Raw genomic sequence first — 26,309 nt, forward strand, 5'->3', positions numbered from 1 at the left:
GGATTGAAGACCAGGACGCCATCTTGAACATTTTCCTTCCAGACTATCGTAAGAGGGATATGATAGGTGATAGAAAAGCAGTTAGAGAAGATGGGGATGGGTGAGACCGAGAACTCCATAGAGCGGTGTAGGTAGAAAGGAGAGGGAAACATGAGAGGGAGACGAGTGAGGAGAGGAAGCACAGCACAGAATTATCCCACACCGAATGCACCAGGTGGGGGTATTGGGGTGGGGGGAGTAGACACAGAGGGAGGCACAGTAAGGAATGGACTGAGAAGCAAAAGCACATAGACTCAACAGTGGGAGCGAGCTTGCAGGGGAAAGGGCAGAGGAGGCAGGCATGTAGAGTACAACCAACATTTACCAACAGTACACAGAGAGGGGGGAACCTAGAGAGGAAAAAAGATCTAGGGGGCACAACAGAAGCCAAATGTAAGTACAACCAACAATTACTAGAAGTAAACACAGAGAGGGGAACCTCAAGAGGGGAAAAAAGCCCTAGCGATCACAACAGATGCAGAGTGAAGGTAACATCATAGGAACAACACACCAAGAGGGGGAAAAGCACAAGAGAAACAGCAGGGAACACAACATGAGACAACCATGCGAGAGAAAGCCTAATAGGTGTGTGGAGACAGTGCACATTGAGGCAAGTGTTTAAGTGGAAGGACGCATGAAGCCAGAACAGTTTAGTAGAGACGAGTAATGGCTGCTCCCACTGCTCACACATTTCTTACCATACGGTTGCTGATGGTTGATGACTGCACAGCGTACTCGCACTCTGGTCTGCACCCCTTTGTCGCCAAACACCTGTGCCGCACAACACTGCACCCTTGGCCTGTGCAGGCTTTGTTGCAGAGGGTCCGATCTTCAGTTCGTAAAGGATACAACACATGGAATGCAGCACAATGTGCTACTTATCAAACGGCCAACGTCTCCTGAGGTACTGCGTGGCACAAAACTGTGCCCTTAGCTTGTGCAGGCTTTGCTGCAGATGGTGCAATCCTCAGTTCTTAAAGGAGCTGATGCGTGGAATGTAGCACAACGTGCTACATATAAAATGGCCAGCGTCTTCTGCGGTCCTGCCTCACACAACACTGCGCCCTTGGCCTGTGTGGTCTTTGCCGCAGATGGTCCGATCCTTGGTTCTTAAAGGATCTGATGCAAGGAACATAGCCCAACATACTACGCATCAAATGGCCAGCATCTCCTGTGGTCCTGTGTCACACAACACCATGCCCTTGGCCTGGTCTTAGATGGCTAGTGATGGATTGTGATATCATGATGCCTTTGTTGCAAGATGTTGAGTTGTTTTTGTGGGTTTGTTGCCAATTGGATTAGTGTGGCATAGTATGTTTTTTTTTGCGTTAACCACTGCTGATTTGTGCATTCTGAGTTATCATTGGTATTTAATTTTGTCTGATTGATTTCAATGATTTTGCCATCGTTTTTCCAGTTTGCATCTTTTTTTTCTGAGTTCCCTCAGTTCTTCTGTGAACCATCTGGCTGCTCTTATTTCTGCATTGGCTTTGACAAGCTTTGCTGGTGCTAATTGGTCTAGGGTCTCAGTGATCCGGTCATCAAGTTTCTTGTGCCTTATTCAGGAGGCATTCTGCTTGGATGGGAGATGTTTGGTTTGGCTAATTCCATCAGTTCTGTTAGGGATTCCAGATTAAGACTCTTCCAGTTTCTTTTAGTAGTAGCATGCAGTATTGTGTTTTATGGGCAATATGTGGATTCAGAGACAGTGAATGGGATCAAGAGGTGATCACATCATATGATTTTACCTCGAATCACTGGAACGTCACTCATTGATTTTTCCCGGCAGATACAACCCAATTCTGATCCTGCATCATTGAAAGTCACCTCGTGCCACACAGATATAGCCCATTTGAACCTGCTTGAAGCCTGATGCTACTTGGACCCACATGATCCACCATTCCCGAACTGAGCTCAATCCCCTCACATCACTGCTTGAAGCGGGGGTTGATGCTGTTGGCCCGCCAAAGTCCCGAAAAAAGGCACTGTTGACCAATGACTTCCCATTTGGTTCATTTAATCCCTAGAGGCTGTTTAAATCAAGTTTGCACCTTTTTCATCCAAAATCATATAATTTTCATGGTTAGCATTTTGCCTTTCTCTGTTCTTTCCACAGGGGTGGGTTTTTGTACAGTGTTTTCTAGATAGTTATTTTGCAGATGGTGTGTTTGGTTAAAGTCTATATATTTTCTTTAGAACCTTGGTTGGACATTCCCTTTATTTTAAACTGTATGACTGTGTTATTTGGGTCACTACTGGATCACATTCACACCCCTCTTAAGAGCATAGACTACTCATGGGCCACTTTACCATAAAAGGAAAAGGAGGCATATCTCTTATCTGGGTCTGTTTTACAATTATGATGGCATGTAGAAGTGTGAGGGCTGATTTGGTATTTTCACCCCTACTCATCCTGTTAATCCTGCAGAGCAAAATCCAATCCAGAGAATGTTGTTACAGGGGTGCTTTATCCCATATATAAGAACGTATTCCTGTTGGCTTTTTCCGCTACAAATTCCATGCCATAGTAAGTAAGAAAATATATCCAAACTGGCTGAACAAATGAAATAAAGTCTAACAATATGAAGTGATGAATCCAATGGAGTCCTCACATATTCCCTAGTGGGAATATCCTCCCATGTGGCCAGGGGTAGGCAGCTGCTACCTGATCCTGACCATGGGGGGAGATACATTTTTTTCGCGCTCTGAAACACTTGTGTATGAGCACGATACAAATAAAATATCATATCATATCATATATGAGGGAGGAGACAACTAATGGGGATGTTAAGACTTCATTGGATGAAACACAATATCCTCCCCTTTCCCTTGAGGAAGACGCTCTGACACCAAACACCTTAATGGACTATTCTGATCTAACAGTTCCCCCCATAGAGGAAGTCAAGAAACCTCGTCTTTAAACTATTCTAATCACGCCCCCACCTTTGGCTCCAACACCCACAACTCACACATATCACCTTCTGTTTCAAATATGCCTGTATATGAAACCCTAGATAAAAACCATTTGAGAGTGAAAATTCCAATTACATCCACAGACTCCCATAATTATTCAGGTACTGAGACGATGAGGAGTTTGAGGGAGTTTGTACAAAGTGACAGATGTTCAAAGTGCAACATGCAGGCGATTAGTTTTTCCAAGCCTTCAGTGTGTGAGACATTTAAAGATGGAAGCCACTATGACAAGTCAAGCAGTGCAGGAGAAGACGGTGTACTCCAGGTGAAGGCTTGCGAATGCGAGGCACACAGAGAAGGTTACCAGTACAGAGGGAAGACGCTGCATATGAGGGGAAAAGGCTGTGGAGACATTGGGAGTCGCACAGAAGCTCCTGGTTGTTGGGCCACTTGAGGAAAGCTCCTGGTTGTTAGGCGCTCAAGGACCAGGGCAGTATTTTTCAGTCCCAGCTGAGCGGGAGAGCCGGCGTGTGAACGTGGAACTGCACAGAAAGTTGGAGAGACCTCAACTGACTCCAGGGTGGAAGACAGATGAAGCTGACATTCCGCAGAGAAACGAGCAGAGTTGGAAATGTGGAAAGGAACCAGTGAGTCTGCCCAAAGCAGCTGGGGACCACAGGGCATTCCGGCAAGCGTGCCAGCAAGTGTTTGAAAGATATGAGATGGCTAATGCTACATGCTAATGGTACAGTGGATCGGACCTGATCAAGGATAATAGGTGGTTGTTGTTCCACAATTTGGTTACCACAAAGGGGCTTCAAGGATGCACATAGAGCAAATATCCAAAATTAAGGCTGGCATTAAGAGGGCTGAAAGTAACTGATGATAATGTACTTAGGAGACATTGATTAACACTAAAAGCAAAGGGTCACTGTGCCTCAAATAGGTATAGATTTCTGATGAGCTTCAGGGGGCCGGATGAACAACATCTTAGGGCCTGGTTAGATTTCCTGGGCTCAGATGTGTCAGCTGTGAAATGGGAAAAGAGATGTGGAACTGTGGCCTAGAAATCGCTGAATCTATGTGAAAGTGCCCCCCATGTCAAAATAATGAATAATATATGCTGGACTCTCGTCAAAATGTTCAAGAGAGCTTTGAGTGATACCGATGTTTGTTGGAGTTGTAGTCACATGGAAGGTTAATTCGATCATATGATCTGGGATTGTTCAAAAGTGAGGTCATTTTGGTCGGAAGTCACAAGAATAATGAATCGAGATTTAGTAATGGATATGGATTTTGACTTTCAGACTGTAATATTGGGGAAGATTGCCTATTTGAAGATTTGAGCTACCCACAGAGATGCTGTTTTTTTAGAGCAGCCCTTTCTGCTAAATTGATTATTCCGAGAGATTGGAAAAATGTGACATTGCCAAGCAGGTCTCCTTGGATTGATGATTTATAAAGAATGTCTCAAATGGAAAGGGTTGTTTTAAACAAAAACGGAAGAAACTGAAATTGTATGAGGAAATATGGGGAAGGTTCTTCGAGCTAATGTAAATAGGGGACTTGTGCTTGGACTGCCCAGCCCATGTTTGTGTAAACTTTATTGTGTTGCACTATAGTAAATCTAATAAAAATGTGCATATAAAAAAAGATTGCTAATGCTAAAAATAGAAGGTTGTTTGTATGCAGTCAATGCAAAGTACACATTCAACACCCAGTAAGAAAAATGTTTGGATGCAGACAAGACACAGTACAAAGGCAAACCCCAATCCAGTACAGATGCACGAGATGCCAGTGTGGGGGGGATGTTTGAGCAAGTGTTACCATAAGCAAATATACCAAGAACCTCACGGTATACGCCACTGTGGTATAACCAAGGAACTGTGAAAAGATTGAGAAGTCCTGGTAGGCGAGTATACCAGGCAGCTGAAATTATATAAAGATTCCTGTCAGGGGAGTATACCAGGCAATCTTCAGAATTAAAAGAAATCCTACAGAAAGACAATTACAAACTTTATTGCATAACAAGAACTTTGTGAGTCCAGAGAAGACACAAAGGAACTTTTAGCTGAAGAAGTAACTTTTGCCATCTTATTTGGGAATCCAGGAGACGGGAACCACCCTTGGGATCCAATGATCTCTACCTCGAAGAACATTTTTGTTTGAGTTATTATTAACATTTTTGGGGGGTTTTGAAGACTTTTGCTAAAATCAAGATAAAGACATTTCCTTCCACCCCTTTGTTGTTTTGTTTTAGTGTGAGGGCCAGGACAGGATAGGACGTTTTGGACACAAGGACGGCTTTTCAATTACTCACTTCCTGACAGACTGATAATAGGGCCAGATAGGCAGTTTCCCAACATTATATTATTACAATAAATGTATTTGTGTCTGGCTCTCATTGCTGACTCCTCACAATAAACATATTCATGTTTGCTTTACCAATGATGCCCAGTAAAAAATACCATCCCAAATAAGAATGTATAGCTATGCTGGTATGTTAGTTTAGCTATGTAATAGCGGTCATAATTTTTGCTTTACCCTTCAGGCCCAATTAAAAATACATGCCACCATAAGAAAGTAACGCTATCCTGGCTGCAGTCAAATATGCCATTCTAGCTATGTCAAAGCAATCATGTTTGCTTTACCCTTTACCCTTGATGCCCAGTATTAATGCCAATGCTGCCAGAAGCATCCCTGCTCCCAAATAAGAGGTTCGCTCCCCTTCATGCACTCTGCACTTGGCAGACACACTCAAGCTCTCATTCACACAATATATAAACTCTTATTTTCCTATGCCTTCTTAGATTCATACAATATATACTCACTCATTCACCAAGGCATTGATACATTCTCACACCAACAACAAATACTCTAATTCACTCAAGCATTCATACATTCACACAACATACACAGTCTCATTTATCCGCACATTCACATAACATATATTCTCTCATTCAGGCAGGCATTCCTATATTCACACAACATATACTATTTCCTTCATTCACCCAGACAGTCATACAATAACACAACATATACTCTCGTATTCACCCAGGCATTCACACAACATACACTCTCTCATTCACCAAGGCATGCATGCATTTACACAACACATACTTTCTCATTCCCCCAGATATTCATACTTTCACACAACATATGCACTCTCATTCACCCAGGTGTTTCACACATTAACACCACATATAATCTCTCATTCATCCAGGCATTCAAACATGAACACAACATATACTCTCTCATTCAACCTGGCATTCACACATTAAAACAAAATATACTCTCTCACTCACCAAGCATTCACACATTAATACAACATATACTCTCTCACTCACCAAGGCATTCACATGACATACACTCTCTCATTCAAACGGCATTCATATATTCACAGAAATTGTATGTTCTCATTTAACAGGCATTCATGCATTCCCACAATGTCTCACTTGCCCAAATATTCAGACATTCACACAACATAAAAACTTGCATTCACGCAGGCATTCATACGTTTACACAATATATGCTCTCTCATTCACCCATATATTCATACATTCACACAACATAGAAACTCTCATTCACCCAGGTGTTTCACACGCTACCACAACAAACACTCTCATTCACACAGGCATTCATATATTCGCACAGCATACACTGTCTCGTTCACCCAGATATTAATATAGTGACACAACATATACTTTCTCATACAACCATACATTCACTAAACATATACACTCTCATTCACTCAGGCATTCACATATTCACACAACATATACTCACTCATTCACCCAGACATTCACACAACATGTACTCTGTCATTTACCCAGCATACATTCAGTCATTCATCAATGTATTCAATCATTCACAGAATATACATGACCCATGCCATCATACATGCAAACAACATACACTTGTATTCATCAATGCATTTGTGCAGCAGTCATGCATGCATACATAAAAACAAACATACACACATTGCCACACATGCACTCAGACAACCCTACTTGCATGCAGGCATAATGGGAAGGCATCATGAAGTAGGACACAGACAACAGACTTAAAATGCAAAATAAAATAGATCAGGATGATAGAAGTCCTAACTTGCCCTATACTAAGGTGGGATTTCCCTAAGGAGAGTCTGGGTCAAAGAGTTCAACGTAGATGTCCGCCTGTATCCAAAGCTTATGCTTGCCCTCACAACTAAAGCTAAACCAATGTGTGGGGATGTCATAATAAACAGAAATAGTGTTCAACTCAAAGCTGTGAGCATCTTCCAGCTCACTGCTTTCTCTCCTCTCCTCCCAGGATAAAAAAGTTCCATGAAAGAGTCTCAGGATCACCTTTCCCCAGTTCACAGTAATATAGTTCAAAACCAATTTTCAGGGGTTCCCTTCCCCAATTTTCCACCAACTCTGTTCACCTAAAACAATATTGAGCGTGAGTCTTGCTTCCCAATACCACTCAATGTAGCTCCTCAAGTCTTAGGTTTTCCTTCCCCAACATGGTCACTTCCTTATAGCAGTGTCTCGAAATTCTCAATATGTAGAACTCACTGGTCTAAGCGCAGTTGTCAGACCAAACAGTCCAACCATTACAGGTCACGCAACCAGGATCCCTGACTCTCAGCCTCTTGTCTTTGATGTGATGACTTTTAATCCTCTGGCTTGTTCTTCTCAGCCTCTTGGCTTTGCCAATGGGTGTTACACATCTTTTCATACTCTTAGGCTTTGCTGCTTTGCAGTTTCTCATAAAAGTTCAGTTGAGGGTGTTTTAGTCACACCCACCTCCTTTTGTCTCTTTGTCACCCTTGTGCCCCCTGCTGTAACTGCTCTCCACTTAGATGTTTGGGTTATTCACTTTAACTGCATGGGTTTACTTTATTTCACTCTTAGAATGCCACATTTCAGTATCCACTCCATTTAGTGTTCACTAAGCATTTAGGCCGCTGAATTATAAAGTTTTTGTCTATACGGTTCTCAGTATGCATTGGTTTCACTGTATTTAAAGTTCTGTTCACTACGGTATTCCAAAAGCATTTGTCTCATTCTTCAAAGTTCACCTTAGTTTGGTTTTCAATAAGTTGTTTTGCTTAGTTTTCAAAGTTTCATCTTGTTCAGTATTTAAGAAACCTTGTTTCATATCATTCTTTAAGTTCCATTTAGATTGGTATTCAATAAAGAGGATTTCATGTCATTTATAAAGTTCCATTAAGTACAGTGTTCAATAGCATTCCAGGAGCGCCCCGGCATTCATGCGTCCTCCTCTGAAATTCACCAGCTTGTGGCGTCTCTTTTCCTCGCTCTCCACTTGCCGCCCGTGTCTTCCTCTGGATGCCAGCTTCAAGAAAAACATTTTTTCGATGCAGACAGCATCCCTCCTTCTTGCTGCTGAGCACAGGTCACAGAGGCCCCCAGGCTGCACACACTCACACGGCCCCCTGGCAATGGGCCGTGTAAGCTTCCTGGGAAGGTTATCACATCCTGGCTCCTAGTCCTGTCCCACCACGGCTGCCTCCTCGGTAGCAGGGTCTCCTGCTGCTTTCTCCCGCACAGGTGTTGCAGCTGCTCTCCTCCCTGCTATACTCGTCCATTTGCATACACCTGCAGCTCACTGACAGGTTGCAGGTGTGATCTCTAATGAAACTTGCCTGACCACAATTAAAGGGACATGCCCAACCCATGTAAATCTCTGTAGGCATTTTCCTCATCCCAGTGCCTGAGTGGTGAGAGTGTGCAATCTTCATTACTCTCGGTCTCCTCTTCTTCATCCAAGTATCATCGTATTGAGAGTGTGTGGAGTTTATTACGCTCAATCTCCTCTTCCTAACATCAGTACGGTCAAGTGACACATGTGGGGAAAAGAGGGGAACTGGCTTGTAAAAGCCCATAAAGGTGGGTGAGTGTTATGTTGATTGTCAATAGGGAAAGGGGGATACCATGTGTCGCCTGTCTTACCCTTAGTCCTTTTCACCATCTTTCTGGTGCATCTGGACTGGTGATATGTTCCATTATTTTCTAGGCAAAGGGGACATGGGCACCAACATCCCATAACTGTCTCTGGAATAGAAGACTCTTTCTGGAAGGGAAATGGTGGATATTGTGTTTCGCCTGCGTACATCGCATTCCCAATCCTCAAGGACCCTCCACCCAGGGGATCCTCCCTCGATTTTCCACCCCCAGAATCAGGATCCAAAAGTGATGGCCTCTCCCTAGCCACCTGTACAGAGGATCCAAAGGGAGTAGATGTGAGAATGCCTTCAGGTTTCTCACAATACATACAAACAAATTACACAACAACATACACACACAATTTCACTTTACCTCACATCTGTCATAACCTACAGAATGCGCCCCTTTTGGACTTCCTGGTCCTTGTCTCAATGAGGCTTACACTCCCTGGTACTCCCAACATGGCCGGCCAGCGTGAAACACCTTCCTCGCTCTACACGTTGGACGTAGCGTGTTCTATTAATAGACTACGCCCCCCAGCGGCTCCGCGCGGCTCAATGCTGTTGCGATGTAGCGACCAGACGTGTACTCCATAGCTCGTGGTATTGTTTCCCTGATTCTGTCCCTTCTAACTCCATTCCTAGTCCCTCTCCTTTCCTTCTTACTTCCTGGACTCATGTGCTGTGTAGTGCACTTTCTTAATTTCCCGGATTCCTGGATCGTTGCATCCCGGAACTTTGAACGCACACTGGAGTTGGAAGAGAATCGTGCAGCCTTATTCAAGACCCGATCAGTCTGCAAGAAGGCATCGACCAAGAAATCCAGCAAAGATCGGACTCAGGTGAGAAGGGGGGAACTCCTTGACAGTTTGAGACGCCACCCGACCGAACTCGATATGGACATGGAAGCGGCCGTTCAGGACCTGATGCGTGGCATGCAAGAACTATCAACCGAGGTACAGAATCTCAAGGTGGAAAACGCTGGTCTCAAACAATTGGTTCTATCCCGTGATTCTGCCACAAAAGAAAGTGTGTTGCTGGGTGACATTGGTTGACAAATACGATGGGTCGGCAAAAACCCTTCGTGGATTCCTGGATTCCTGTTTAGTCCACTTTACTTTTAAGCCCTACTACTTTTCGACTCCCAGGGCTAAAGTGGGTTTCATAATTTCTCACCTTTCAGGAAATGCATTAACCTGGGCTACGCCCATCGTTAATTCCGGCGATGCTCTCCTAGGTGACTATGATGGGTTCATACAGGCCCTTAAAACCATGTTTGATCGCCCAGAGCAGGTCTATAGTGCCCAGGAACGCCTGTTAGACGTTCAGCAGGGATCCCAGGATATGCTCACCTTTGTAACCCGATTCAAGCAATTAGCCAAGGAAGCTGATTGGTCCCCTGAGGCGAGTTTTACCCTTTTCAGGAGAGGACTGAATGAGGAGATTAAGGATGAGTTGGCCAGAGTGGCTCGCCTAAACTCATTGCAGGCACTAATGGCCCTTGCCATGCAAATAAACTTTCGAATCCAGAAAAGGAAAGCTGAGAAGAAGAAATCCAGAGGAAATCCTCCGAAAGTGCCCTTTGAGAGCACAACCAAGGCGGACACAAACCCAGGCTCAGTCACTGAACCAGAACCCATGCAGATAGGAGCGTTCCGTGGACCTATATCCCCACAAGAAAGGATGAGAAGGATTCAAACGGGGTTGTGCATGTATTGTGCCTCAGATAAACACTTGGTTAGGGAGTGTCCTCTAGCCCCTCCTCGGCGTTCGGGAAACGCCAGCTCCCGATCCTAGATGGAGCAGAGCTTTGGCAGAGAGATGTTTGCTCCACAGCAATTCCATCCTTGAACTCTCCTGGACAAAACAATTTGGTGATACTGCAGGCCTTCCTATCGCCCTCCAAGAATAAGACCTATTCCATTTTGGCCTTGGTAGACTGCGGAGCTATGGGGATTTTCATTGATCAAGATTGGGTTGTTAGTCATCATATTCCATACGAGAGACGAAGCACCATGCAGCCGGTGGAAGCTATCGACGGAGGACCCCTCACTCCAGGGCCCATAAACCTGCAGACTAAAGAGATCCAGCTTTCTATAAACCATCCCCAAGAGCGGATTAGATTCAACATTATTAAGTCAGCTCATTACCCCATGGTATTGGGTATGCCCTGGTTACAGAAGCACAATCCGTACATCAATTGGACAGCAGGATCACTATTCCTAGGCTCAGAGTTTTGTATGTCTCACTGTCTATTCCTGGATCCATCCTTGACACCCCCTAAAGAACCACCAAGAGACCAGCAAACACCACTCATGGTTTCCAATATCATACAAGTCCCTGAGGCCTATCATGGATATGCTGATGTATTTTCAACTGCCATAGTCCAGGCCTAACCCCCTCACAGACCTGAAGACTGCGCCATAGATACAGATGCCTCAGCAGTGATTCCCTTCAGCAGAATGTTCATCCTTTCTGAACCTGAGAAAAGGGCCCTCCGAGAATACCTGGATACCAATCTTGAAAATGGCACCATAAGACCTTCAAAATCTCCAGTGGGTGCTTCGTTGTTCTTTGTTCCCAAGAAGGACACCAAGGAACTCAGACCTTGCCTCGACTATCGTGGCTTAAATCAATGTACCCTCAAAGACTGGTACCCATTGCCCTTGATCTCGGATATCCTGGAAGCTGTGAGAGGCGCCGTAATATTCACAAAGTTGGATCTCCGGGGTTCCTACCATTTGATCTGTGTCCGGGAAGGGGAAGAATGGAAAACAGCCTTTAGAACACCCTTTGGTCACTATGAATATCTAGTCAAGCCCTTTGGACTAGCTAATGCCCCTGCAGTTTTTCAACGTTTCATGGATAGGGTGTTCTCTGACATGTTATTCCTTTTCGTCATTGTCTATCCGGACAACATATTGCTCTTTTCCAAGCACCTTCTAAAGCATGAAGAACATGTAAAGGCATTATTACAATGACTGCGTGAACACAAACTTTTAGCCAAACCCGAAAAATGCTTGTTTCACGTTACTTCTGTTCACTACCTAGGATTCATCCTTAGCCCAGAAGGAATTGGTATGAACCCTTCAAAGTTAAAGGCCATACTGGCATGGCCCGCTCCCACATCCGTGAAATAAGTTCAATCCTTCCTGGGGCTTGCCAATTTCTACCAGAAGTTCATATCCACCTTTTCCGAGATCGTTCAGCCGATCGTTGCTCTCTTGAAGAAAGACACCCCCTTTATCTGGTCTACACCGCAAGATAAGGCATTCCAACGTTTAAAGGCAGAGTTCACGCAAGCCCCCATCTTAGCCCAACCCGATATAAATCGACCATTCCTAGTGGAAACGGATGCCTCTATCTACGCCATAGGAGCAGTGTTGAAGCAGGAATTTGAGGATAAACTGGAACACCCCATTGCTTACCTTTAACGAACCCTGACTCCCAGTGAGACACACTACTCCATCCTGGAAAAGGAACTGTTAACCATCCGCCAAGCCTTCACTGAATGGCGACATCTACTTCTGGGTGCTAGACATCCAGTTCAGGTCTGCACGGACCATCGGAATCTTCAAATTCTAGTCAGTGGAGTGTAGGAACAGTCGTCAGGTGCGTTGGGCCTACTTCTTTGCCCAGTACCAGTTCCACATCACTCATGTTCCCGTATCACAAAACCTGATTGCTGACGCCTTATCTCGACGTCCTGACTATGTAACTACTGAAGATAGGGCCTACCCTAAGATGTTTCCCCACACAATCTTTGTAGTTCAAGCAGTCAATCTCCTGGAAGAAAGTTGAGTGCAAACCCAATCCTCTGATCTGTGGAAGGATATTTCAAGGAAGAATCAATGGAATCTAAGAGTCAAGGAAGGATGTTTGTTCAAGGACAATGCACTGGTCATTCCCACACAGAAATTACAACAAAGAATAATAAACCTCTGTCATGATACCCTTCACTCCGGACATCGTAGCATAACCAACACCCTCCGCCTCATACAAAGACAGTTTTGGTGGCCTGGAATGAAGACCGATGTACAGCAGTACATCCAAGCTTGTGTTATCTGTAGTCAAAATAAACATGATAACAAGAGACCGGTGGGTCTTCTACTGCAACCTACACTGCCAACAAGGCCATGGGAATTCATTGCTATAGACTTCTTTGTGGAATTACCACCTTCCAGAGGATACACGACCATCATGGTTACCATTGACTTGTTCACTCATATGGCTCATTTTACACTCCTGTCTAAGCTACCATCCTCGTCCGAACTTGCTGGAATCTTTCTGGAACACATATTCCGTCTGCATGGACTTCCTTCCAAGATCATATCTGATCGAGGACCTCAATACGTCTCACAATTCTGGAAACATCTCTGTCGCATTTTGGGAATCCAACGCGCCCTCTCATCAGGTTATCATCCCCAAACCAATGGGGCCACAGAACGTGCTAATCAGATCCTGAAACAGTATCTTCGATGTTTCGCCACCAAGGTCCAGGATGACTGGTCGCTCCTGATACCCGTGGCTGAATTCGCCTACAACAATTCCGATCATTCAGCACTTAAGACCAGTCCCTTTTATTGTAGTCAAGGTTTCCATCCATCTGTTCTACCCTCTGTTCTCCCTCATCCCACACTGGTACCTACTGTTGACTCCTGGATCGAAACCCTCATCAACGTACACCAGGAGGCCAAAGAAAACTTAGAGAAGGCCAGAACACAGACTAAGAGGTATGCGGATTCCAAAAGAAGACAAGGGCCTTCTTATGCAATTGGTGATCAAGTCTGGTTGTCCCCGAAATTACTACCCCGACATCTACGGCCAAGCAAATTGGCCCCTCGGTACTATGGTCCATTTCCCATCAAGGAAATTATAAATCCAGTCTCATACTGGATCAAACTACCAGACTCCTGGAAGAAAATTCATCCAGTTTTTCACACATCCTCTTTAATGCCCTACATCCAATCCTCCAGGAAATCCTGCAGACACCCTCTTCTGCTGGTCGACAACCAACTGGAATATGAAGTGTCTCGAATATGCGACTCCAGTTATAAACGAGGTCAGCTTCAATACCTGGTTGAACGGAAGGGATATCCTCCTAGTGAAGGAACCTGGGAACCACTTTCTAATCTCAAGACGCCTCGACTGCTCAGAAAATTTCACCTCATACACCAGGGCAAACCTGGAGGAACGGGTCTTCGGAGGAGGCATGCTGTCATGACCTACAGAATGCGCCCCTTTTGGAATTCCTGGTCCTTGTCTCAACAGGGCTTACACTCCCTGGTACTCATAACATGGCCGGCCAGCGTGAAACACTTTCCTCGCTCTACACGTTGGACGTAGCATGTTCTATTAATAGACCACGCCCCCCAGTGGCTCTGTGCGTCTCAATGCTATTGCGAAGTAGCGACCAGACGTGTGCTCCGTAACTCGCGGTATTGTTTCCCTGATTCTGTCCCTTCTAACTCCATTCCTAGACCCTCTCCTTTCCTTCTTACTACCTGGGCTCATGTGCTGTGTAGTGCACTTTCTTAATTTCTCGGATTCCTGGATCGTTGCATCCCGGAACTTTGAACGCACGCTCGAGTCGGAAGAGACTCGCGCAGCCTTATTGAAGACCCGATCCGTCCGCAAGAAGGCATCGACCAAGAAATCCAGCAAAGATCGGACTCAGGTGAGAAGGGGGGAACTCCTTGACAACATCTTCATCACACTGACACCATTCACGACAGAGCCCTGAAGCCTCCTCTCCTGTCAACCTATGCTAGTAGTGCAATGATGAGAGGTGGCAAGGCTGACTTTCCTATGCTCTGATGGACTCTCAATATTGCGCTCTGCGCATTTTGCAGAGTCCTTTTGGCTCTGAACTGAAGATAAATTCAAGGTAAACATAATGCTGCAATGCACCCCTGTTTAATGGCAGACAGCACAGTACACCCACAAACAATAGAACTGTGCTGCCTGCCAAACAAGCGAGAAAGCAGTGCCCCCCGCATACACATGGTCCGCCATTGCTTATGGTCAATGATACTTTTTAATTCACTCAATGACTAACCCTTGCAAGTGAACATAAATCTGTTTGCTAGCATTCAACATTGCATAACATAATCTCTAATTAACTCAGTTACCTCCACAGTCAATCACTCGAATCTTTTATTTGATATTTGGGGGAACATTCCCAAATTCTGTCTTGATGATGGCTTCCACCTATCATCAACAATCTCCTTGTCCCAGGAGAGCCCTGGGCATAGAGTGGTTTTCACTGTGCTTTCCTTCAGTAGACAAGGCAACGTTTGCTCTCAAAAGCATGGTAGAAAAGACTAGACTATGCAAAGAATTCCCAGAGAAGCTAGCATTAATCCCAACAAGACACATGCCCCACATCGTAGTACACGTTACCATATTACCTTTAGTGGGAACCTAGGTCTGGCTTGGTTCCAGGCTGAGGGCATCGCACTCTAACAATCCACACACCTAGGGACACCTTAACGTGTGAATTGCAGTGATACCACCCATGTAACCTGGTCATCCTTTGGCATTCAGTGGCTAGGAAGGGAGCAGAGGCATTTTGTTACCCTCCCCTAGCAAGTGGGAGAGATTAAGCAGAGAATTTCCCCTCATTAATCAGCAACAATGAGACTCATTGAAAGCATGTCTAGTTAATTCACACTGCTTGCATTATAGTATGAAGAAAAAAAAAAGAAATGCATACGTGATAGAAATGTGGGCTTATTTTAACATTAGGCTGTTTCCATAAGTCCTTATTCTAACAGTGGACAGAAACGTTTGTGCCCCAAATCCAGGAAACTATGCAGCAAGAGTTATGTCTGATCACCTGTCGCCCCAAGATTGTACTGGCAATACATGAGTTCAATATTGATGAATAGTTGTCTTGTGGGGTCCCTACGTTTCTGCAATGATTTGTTTTAGAGGTGGATGATGGCGTGTTCGATAGGATGTATTTTTCTGCCTACAATAAAAATTGATCTAACCTTTTTGTGATGCCTTGAGTGAGTGTCAAAAGTTATCATTTCAGAGGAGCTGCTGATTTGGCGACCAAAACACTGTTATTACTAAACTTAGGACCCCCACGCCACCAGTGTGACAGCAAATGTGTGTTACAGTGGACAATACATCTGTGTTTCTTTCCAGTGATCACTTACCAGCAATTGCCTATTGGTTAAGAAATTCTGTGTGCCAAATTCATGTGGAAAATAGGGACCTGCGTGCCAAACTGCGTGCTCAATCCCGTTAGTTGATTCATGGAATCGAATGTGCAGCACTTTTTTGGGACTTGCGTGTATTTTGCACAGGCTCGGCCCGTCTCTGCGAGGAGCTGAGTGCCTTGCGCGAGACACCATGCACAGCGTGCGAGAGGCCTGCGCAGGAGGCGGAGTAGGGGGTGTAACTCTGTAAATGAGGAAGAAAAAGGGAAAAAGTGGGTGTTACAAGGGACGGACCGCAGGCAGTCCGTAGCACGTCCACAAATGCGCTCAACAAAGCTAATTCATGGATGTGATGCACAACCTCTCGCCTGCGAAATGCCCATGCAGTGCCCTCTAAATCTACGCCATCCGAAAGCAGGCGTACGGACTTGCGTGGAAAAATCACAACTCAGGAGGTGAGTTTGCATGTCAGATTTAGGGCTGCATGCACGCAGACGGGGTTCTGATCGTACTTAGGGGTGCGCATACGCAGTGTAGCGGGTGCAGGAATGGTTTATGGGGGTCCACACACAGTTTGGCCGAAAAAATATATGCGTTTACGGGAAACTGTATGCATGTTAGTGGTATGCCAGTTACAGGGGACCCCACGCAGTGGTACCGAGGTACAGGCTTGGTTGGGGGGGGGGGACCCCACGCAGTGTTCATGGGATGCGTGTGTTCGCACCCTGGGAGCCCACAATTGTAAGTGCATGTGGCTGTTTTGGCCTTGTGTGGGGGCGTGTCAGGGGCGTTCCGACGTAACTTGCGTATAGGCATACTTAGTGGGAACAATAGCATGAATGCGCTGTGCGCGCATTTTTTCTTATGCGCATTGGCTCGTGCCGATTTGTTCTCGCCGCACAAGCATTGCGGGATACATGCACACTCTTCCAAGAATCAGGCCCTGTATGTGTAATTGTTCCTCTGCTTTAAAACATGAAACGTATTATTTCAGAGGTCACTTAGGGGTTAATGAATGTTTGGTAATCTGACACTTTCAATACACTAAGAGAGTCTATTACAAAGGTTTGCTTTCTCTTTCATCTTGATTCACCCCTCTTTACGTAAAGAGAAGTTCTGTACCTAGTCCAAATATGTAAATTGAATGAAATTGTCCAACCTTGTAACAGGCAGCTTATGGCACCCAACATGTTGATGTTTATATGTCAAATTGTGTTTAGTTTTGCTGCATTGGGCTGTCATTGTATGCGTCTAAGATGCACATGATATAAATCTTGCTCAAGTTCTAGAATTATTAACTGTTGACCATGATAAAGAAAAACGATTGCTGCTATGCTTTTGTTGGCTGTTGTATTCGTCGGTTAATAATGAATATATACTGTGTATGAGTTCTTTTTCTTGGAATTTTTGTTTTCTGAGCTTCAATTTAGAAATAATGTATCACTGATTTACATTGTATGGAATTGTATTGGAATCCAGTGCCTTTTTGGGGGGTTTATGTGTTTATGGATTAATTCCGAAATTCCGAACTCCAACATATTGCAAAGACATTACCTACTAGATAACATCTGTAAGAGGTATTTTCAGCATAAGACCAAAGGGTGCACTAATTAACATGTTCCAGGGAAATGGTCAATGTATAAACGGCACGCCTCTATGCAAATAAAGCACTTTGTAAATTGGATCGAGTTTGTTTTGAAGATGGGTTGCATGAAAACTACCCTGCCACAGATGTTATGCAGTATCTTGTTTGTAAAGTGGTCATTTGAGCAGATGATGCAGCATTTTGAACCAAACTCCCAAGGGTGTGCAGCAGCTGTTTGCTATGCTGAAAGACTATTTCAAGCTAAATGCTCTGACCAATAACAAGGACAGGACAACGCTAATTTATTGCAGGGGTGTTAAATGTTTGGCTTTCCAGATGCTTGGTACCATGACTCCACCAATTTCTCACCATTGACTACGCTGGCAATGGGTGATGGGAGCTACACACCAAAGGAGCGGAGAAACAAAGTTAACAGACCCATGCAATGGTCTTCACAGCTTAAACTGACATAGTTCCCAAAAGGTCACATGCAAAGCCTATGATAAACGATCAATTTCTAATTATAACTTCTCCAATTCTGCATTGGCCTTCATATTTAAGGGCCTCCCGTATTAGCTATTGTTTAAGACCTAATTTAGGGCAATAATAACTTACAGATCATTAATGAATGCTTGAGTATAAACTGGAGGTCAGCCGAAGGGCTACTATCAAGAGCATGCATTCTGTGCTTCAGATGAGACTAAGCCAAGCCTCAATTGCTGCTCTGCAAAACCTATTTTGCAACTTATTCACTGGTGTTGGTGAAAACAAATCTTGCCTCATTAGCAAAACTTTGTCTAAAGGAACACCTGGTATTTGGTGGCCCTGGAGAATACTCTTACATCTCAACAGTGGAAACAATATTATCTAATGGGGACTTAATCAGCAGTTGTTATGCACACAATAATGGTATCGCTCCAGCTACAGCTAAAGAAGTTCTGTGACTGTGTTATATGGGAGTGTGTTGAGCCTGGGACCTCACAGTAATTTGTCCCATTTCCTGTTTACGTTTTATAACTAATTCTGGAGTTGTTTACTCTAACACGAAAGAACGTTCCTACACGGCAAAGAGTAGAGAGCTAATTAAGCAATGCTTTCAACATCCTTTTAACAAAATGGCATATAAGAGAGGGTCCGGGGCACAAGTCTGTCAAGGGAGACCCCAGTCCTTGACACCAACCCCAAAAGTGCCATGAATGTTAATATTGGTCCCACCCTCTGTCGCATGTTCCTTCTAGTATTGTTTGTTGCTGTGTTCTCTGTTTTCTGTTTCAGGACCGCAACTCCCAGAATGCACCTTACTTGGAAGCAAGCAAGCAAGGAAACCAAGACCTCAATCAGGGGAATGAAATGAAGAACTGAAAGGGAATGGACTGGAATGTTTCCTGCCAAAAAGAAATGAGACACCTAACAGCCAACCTACAAACCCGAGACAACCCCAGGTAAATGGGGAGGCAACAGAAAAGGAACTGGGAGTGAGGAGAGACTGCAGGGGAACAAGAGAGACCCACAAACACTATCCAGACTGAGCTAGCAACAAAACTCACCAGTGCATAAATAAAGCCACTTAGAAAACAAGCAGCCTGATGACCTGCCTGCTACCCTGAAAACAGAGCCTGAAAATGGACAGGGGTAAGAGGGTTTTTTAAAGCTTTTCATCCGCGTAACCTATCCCCTAGGGAAAAGACACCCACATATTAGCCCACAGAGTCAGGTCAGCGCTGGAAACAATGGAAGGGGTGGGGGGAGTTAGAATCAGGAAAGAACAATATATAAGGGGATTACGTGGAAGGCAGAATGTGGATTGCAGGTGTAAGGTCAGGAGGTATGTAAGGTGACCAAGAGACCAGGTAGAGGATGGACGGTGGAGCAGAGTGCTGCAGAGGTGGTGCCAGAGTTGGAGCAGAATAGAGGTGAGGTATTGATTGTGACAGGGAGTGGTAATTGTTGCTGGTAAAGTACTGTGCGGAGGGGTGTGTTTAAACAGTGTGATAAATAGAAGGCAAGCTAGAGAGAGCGAGAGAGGGAGAAGTGATGAGGAGCATTAGAGAAAGTGTATGGTATGTGGAGAGAGTGCAAAGCAGTAGTAGGGGGCAGAGAAACACACGTGGGGGTAGCTGAAAGAGACAGGCAGAGAAATTGTGGGAACATTAGGGTATAGAGCTGAGGCGTAGATAAGGGATTCATTACAGAAGGGTGGAGAAGAGAAGGGTAGAGAGTGTACGGGAGGGTAGAGTGGACAGTGAGCGGTTAGTAGAGAGAAGAGGAACACAGAGTGTAGAGTAGAGGTGGGAGTAGAGTAGAGTTGTGGGGAGATGAGGATAGAGTGGAGAGAGGAGAGGAAATAATGGTAGAGAGTGGAAAAGAGGGGTAAGTAAAGAAGAACAGAGAGAGGGTGCGAATATTGAAAAACAAAAAGGGGTTGGGGGGTGCTAAGATGACCAGAGGGAGTGAGGCAGGATGTCAGAGGGAGAGTGAGAGTGAGTAGAATAGCGTGGGTAGTCATTTCAGAATGAAGAGTGAAAGGGAGCAACCAAAGCATCTGATATTGATACTTTTTCCCATTAAGTCATATTCACAACTTTGGGGAGAGTTAGTAGATGGGCTCTGTAGAAAATCCCTATAGGGAGCCAGATAAGGCGCTTACCTTTAGGGCCTAACAGGTAGCACTATATCATAGGTGTTACCGCTCTCTTGTGGTCAGCTTGCAGAATTGGGGAGTCTGGGCTAGGGAGGAGGGAAACCCACGAGAGGATGAGAGAGGAACACACCATAATGTACCCACCGTCTCTCCAGCTATGGTGCATAACATTGAACAACCTGATCATATTAACACTGAAGAGTCTGCTCATATTAACATTGAATAATGTGCACATCTTATGTTGCTTACAAAATAAAAACCATTGAACCACCTTTCTGAGCACGTCCAGCTGTGACACTTTATAGACAAGGTATGTGATATACATTCATGTTGGTGACTTTCACATGCATTACTTCTCCATCTATTAAAAGCACATCTAAGAAATGTATATTTGACTCCCTTTTCAAAACATATAAGAACTGTTGAGCCAGCACTTTATTTTATTTTGGGGTGAGGAATGGGAAATCAAATACTGTGATGTACTAGTTTCTCAAGTTGCTCAAACTCAGAGCACATGATATTGGTACAATGTATTGAAATTCCAAAAGATTAACTATTGTCCCAAACAAACCATTATTCATTTAGGTGTGTCTAAATCTGTTGCTCAACTGCACATTTAATGGAAATGTGTTATGAATCCTTGCATTCTACCGCAAAGTCCTTTGATGGTTTCCTATAATGCACTTCATGACAGCTTGCTGGGGAAGTGAAGTGCAGAACGGTGTGTGCAGAAAGTGCTGAGTGTTTGCCAAATTACCAGCCTCAAGATACAGAACAAACAGTTTTTTTAATGCCACTATATGTTACTTTAGTTCTCTGGGATCCCTTTTCAAAGGATTACTCCATTATTGTCAAACCGATGTTATATCAGAGAGACAGTCATATAGGAAATTGGTCCGTCTGAGGTTTTGTTTACCAAAGCCGTTTCACTATACAGCAATCAACAGAGAGACTAAGATTTCTAATCGGCGTGGGGGTGTTGGAGCTTGTGGGAACTGTGGATGGCCGCGCTATAGGTTTGTTGGCTCAAGATGGCTATGTAGGCTTTCTCCGTTAGTTGCCTGCCGCCTGTATTTAGATCTCAGCAGGACAATGCTCCTGTTGTCCAAGTTTTGTGTGATGTTTGGTTTGGTGCCTGAGATTGTAAGTGACTTCAATCCCGCAATGCGATGGAAGCCCTTATTAATATATTTTATGTCAAATTCTTTGAATCTGGATGATAAGCCCTTATTTAATGCCCCTCTCTTTGAATCCCCATGACCTCACTAAGCAAAGAAGTAGGTTTGTTTTGCAAATTAAAAGATTTATTTGAGGAATAAAACAACATATATATATATATATATACCAAAGCCGTATATATCACTTTTATGAATAAATTAATATTTGATAGCACACTTATGAATATAACAGTGATCAGCAATGGATAATATTACAATAGCACAATTCTTTAATCACTTAGGAGTTGGTATAGAAAGAATAAGGTAGCAGAGAATGCTTTGTATGGTTTCAAGGAAATGCAAGATAGGAAAGAATGCAACACAGAAATAAACTTGATATCAATTCAATCAGAAGATAATATAATCACTTTTTCCCCTGTGACTACTCACTCCCCCCTATGCAATATGGAGAGATGGAAAGGAGGGCACACAGGTTTCCAGAATACAATCAAATGCAGTTCAGTTCCAGTTCTCCCCAGCAAGCTTAGAGAAAACCGGTATGATTTTAAACAAGCAAAATACTTTTAAATGTGATTGCAATGAAGTGAAAAATATGCTAAAAAATGATTTTAATTCGCTGAAGGAGATTCAGGGTAGGTGATAGTTACTTTAGATTGGTACAGGTCAACACTAGCAATGACTCATGCGTGATTATCAGGTTGAAAACGAATTTCAGCAGTGGAAAGCAAGAAGCAGCTATTTTTGCAAGTGGTGAAATGAAGCTAATTTTCAATTCGCAGCACTTTTTCCGCGTGCGTATATCGCGATTACGGAAAAACTATAAGCTTTAAATTGACAGTTAAATCTCACTTCTAGGACGTGCAGTTCAAAAGATACGGATGTGTTTGTGGAGGTAGATTTTAAAAAATAAAGCCAAGATTTCCGAATAACAGATGACGCTTTTACAGATTTGAAATCACAGAATGGACACACAATTTCTATGCAGTTCTGGACAGGTTGAAATGGATGGGATAAGATTACTTTAGACTTTAGAGATGACTATGCACAGTTCTAGAATAGATACTCACTCCTAGTTTTTGGAAGGGAATGGACCTCGTCACAGATCTGGTCAAGTTTGGACTGCACTCTCGCCACCGGATGGTCAGGCACTGGTTCTGCTCACAGCGTGGCCTCTGGTCTGCTATCGGCACTGCACAGCGGTCTGGTCTGGGTCTGATGGGTTCTGGATACAGCTCTGCTTTCTGGGTCTGGTTCTGGCACAGGCTTCACGCCAGAAGCAAAAAAGTTTGCCCGGCTGTTGAATAGTTTAGTTAGGTTGCTGGGTTCTGAGGCCTGCTGAGAAGAGTTCAGCTTGTGTATTAGGCCTCTGCTTCTCCAAGGTTCTAGAGTTTGGGTTGTAAAGTTTTGGTTCTGGGGTCTGTCTGGAATCTTCAGCCTCAGGAGTCTGGAGTTTTTGTCTGGATATGGTCAGGCAGCCTGCTGCGCAAGAATCGATGAGTAGTGGAAAAAATGAGTGTTTCTATCTGGGTCTCAGTGGTTCTTTTTATGTGTTTCCAAAGGGGGTGTGGAGGCTGGCTTTCTATGCTTGCTCAACCCACTAAGGATTTGATAGGTTAAAGGATTTACTGTCCTCTGACTGCAGAAGGGAGTAGTGAGTCAGAATGAGTCATCAGGTATCATCTTTATGGCTGAAGGAAAGAACACTCCCCTTTGGTTTCTCAAGAAAATCAGTTTTTCATAATCAAACCTGCTTTACAGATACACAAGTTGTTGAGAATACATGTACATATCACATATTAATTAAGACAGGTCGATGTTTAACCCTGCTCTTTCTAAGAGCTTGGGTTCAGAAATGACAACTTATTAGCGATTTTGGTAGGTTTCGCAATATTGGTTTTGCACTAAATCTTACACGGAGGTACACCCCATCTCTGGGCATATTACAGTAAGTTTTCATTTTTGTAGCATAAACACAGTGGGCCTCATTACGACCCCGGCGCTAAACCATGGTCTATTAGAACCATGGTCCATGCCGGGGTCCGCCATGGTGAATGCCGGCATTACCACCCCATTCCAAGGTTGGCGGGGCGGTAATTCCCCATTCACCCTGGGCCCTTCCCCATTCCCATTTTTGCCCCATAGGGCTCAATGGGAATGGGGAAGGCGCTAAGTACGGTGCCACAAATTGCGGCACCGTACGTAGCACCAAGGTCCCTTTGCGGCACCCTACTTTAACGGCTGGTAAAACCAGCCGTTAAGGTCGGGTCCCGCAAAGGGACCTCGTAATTAGGCGCTAAGTGTTTAACGGCACCGCAGCCTTTTACGGCGCCGTTAAACACTTAGCGCCTGGGTTGTAATGAGGCCCCGTGTCTACAATATTAATAAATACGGGGCTTGGCCTCAGAACATCCCACGGCATCCAACTTCGTCTTCAACTGTGAGTGAAGGTGTCATTTTAAGAATCTCAAAATTGTACATTTATATCAGCTGGTTACAATTAGTTATCAGTATTCTTATAAAACATATATTTATCTTCACTTCAGTACGCCCATGGGTTTGTCCCCGCCCCTAGAAGCTTGGCTCGACTCAGTGGTCACATGTCTTGTTTTTCATAGAGCAGTGTGGACAGTTACACCTCAAATCAGCATAATCTATTCATCCCAAAGCCCCCATTGTTCCTTCCTCCAGGCTGCAGGGAAAATCTCCTCCCTCTTAATCAACAGGACCATGTGATATCCTGCCTTCTGGTGTGGAGTCCCCAGGTGTGAAGGATTCCCGGGGACAGCAAGCCTTTTGAAGTCTCAGCTAACTCAGGTTACTATTTAGCTTCTGAAATACAGGTCTCCTGTCAGAATTTAGATCACCAGCGCCGGTCAGTGGCGAGCACAGGTACTGCACCTATTTTTGACAGCTGTCTTACCAGTAAACAATCCTCAAAATATATTTTGTTCAAATATAGATACACTTTTGTGGACCTCAGATTCATGTAGATTCTTGCGGGAGAATGATGTTGACCCCCCCAACAAGGAGGTGGGACCGTTTTAGTGGTTTTGGTGAGCCATGATTTTAGCAATTTTTGACATCAAATAAAACGGATTTTGAACCCCTCTATATTTGCACTAATTTTGCTCTGTGTGCAGCCGAAGGATGGGGTTTGGCAATGGTCTACTGTATTAACACTGACAGAGGCAAAAGAAGATGGCAACCTATCTTTTAGATTTTTACTGCGCATTTTGGGATGATTTCTGGCGAGCAGCATGCTTTCCGGTGGCCATTATGATGTTTCCGCTGCCAGTAATGCACAGTGATGTTGCAGGGCTTGGATGCGTGGGTTGAAACATCCCACAAGATCCAATGCTCATAATCTGAATGAAGCGATCATTGAAGCTGATCCCCGCGAGACCATGTACGACATCCACACCGACCCAAGACAAGTTACTATACAGTACAACCACTTCCATTGACATAGGCCCTCACCAACCGGGACCAGACTATTGACGTTACTGCCTTGAGAAAAACCTTAAGGTTGAAAAATGTGTCAGCACCAGCAAAACCAAAAGCAAGTTGTTTTTTGTCAAATACATGGAACAACCTTGACATACCAATATGCTTGTCACAAGGGTGACACTGATTATGTGAAACACGGATTGACAAATAAATCAACAAGGATTGTAAACACTTAACAAGTGTGGAAATGTACAGTTATTTTATAAAAAGGTATCACTTTGCCAGAGTATGAGCATTGGATCTCAGGCACCAAACCTAAGATTTCTAATCAAACCGCTTTTTGGGTGATCATAGAAAATCGATCATCCTTTGCACAATCTTGTTTTGGACTACACCTTTAACAGAAAGCAGAGAGAAGATTATGGTAAACAGAACAAGCGAAATTGTAATTTACCCTTTGTAATAATAGCGCCATGGACTGTCAAAATCTGGCTGTCAGACAAATGACAAGACTTGCTTGAAGGCAGAAGAGCAGCAAAAGTCACACATGTCCAACTAATATACCCATTTGTGGCAGAGAGCAAGGGAAGAGGCGCTTCAGGAGGAAGTTAGGGAGAGTGAAGACAGCAGACGAGTGGTGGGGCAGCAAAAAAAGCAATGACATAATGAATGACACAGGGAATGCAACAAACAGAAAACAATATATCCATGCCCAACTTTCTACCACCCTTCACACCACAGTAAAACATCAGCTATGAGTCTATTGAAATGGTCTTCAAAATGTAACCACAGATGTGGGGCATTGAATGGTGAATAGGAATGGTTATTTTAGGTTCCATTGAACAAAACAAAAGAAGCTGCACTAGTCGTGTTAGTACCCTCCTCTCTTTCAATCAAGTAAGCATTAATATTTTTTCCAGAAAGAAACCTCTATATGCTGTGAGCAGGTGTATCTCTTGGGGTGTTTATATCATCCGTCAGCTTAACATCAGAACTTGAATGGGACACCAAAAAAACATGGGCGAGTGCTCCACTCTCAGGACGAGGGATTGCTCACTATTGCAAACATCCTATGTCTTCTGCATCCTTACTATGTATAGAGCCTGTCAAGTGTGGTCTGGGCATGAACATTAGTATGCCCATTTCAGGTAGCAGCGGGCCCTTGTAAGTGTCTGCCGTCCACTGAATCATCACTTCTTCTTTGATCCAGTTGTGAACAGCTTGCTTTAATAAGCCCTGAATTGGAAGCCCTTTCTGCAGCATGACATGAGTAGGCCTTTTGCAGGTGCCACAATATACAATCCTATTCCAATCTAGGAAACAAAAACGGTCCACCAAATGTATGCTCTATGCTGTCTCCACGAAAGATGTAGATTTCGTGTGT

The 26,309-nt window shown here is 44.1% G+C and overlaps 1 protein-coding gene across 3 annotated transcripts in view; it reads right to left on the minus strand.

Moving 5' to 3' along the window:
* Positions 1 to 26,309, minus strand: part of ANO2 (anoctamin 2) — a 2,341,832-nt gene that overhangs the window by 1,409,841 nt on the left and 905,682 nt on the right. The window lies entirely within an intron of this gene.

This window comes from Ambystoma mexicanum, chromosome 12 (assembly GCF_040938575.1).
Source record: "Ambystoma mexicanum isolate Mex_15411 chromosome 12, UKY_AmexF1_1, whole genome shotgun sequence".
Taxonomy (NCBI): Eukaryota; Metazoa; Chordata; class Amphibia; order Caudata; family Ambystomatidae; genus Ambystoma; species Ambystoma mexicanum.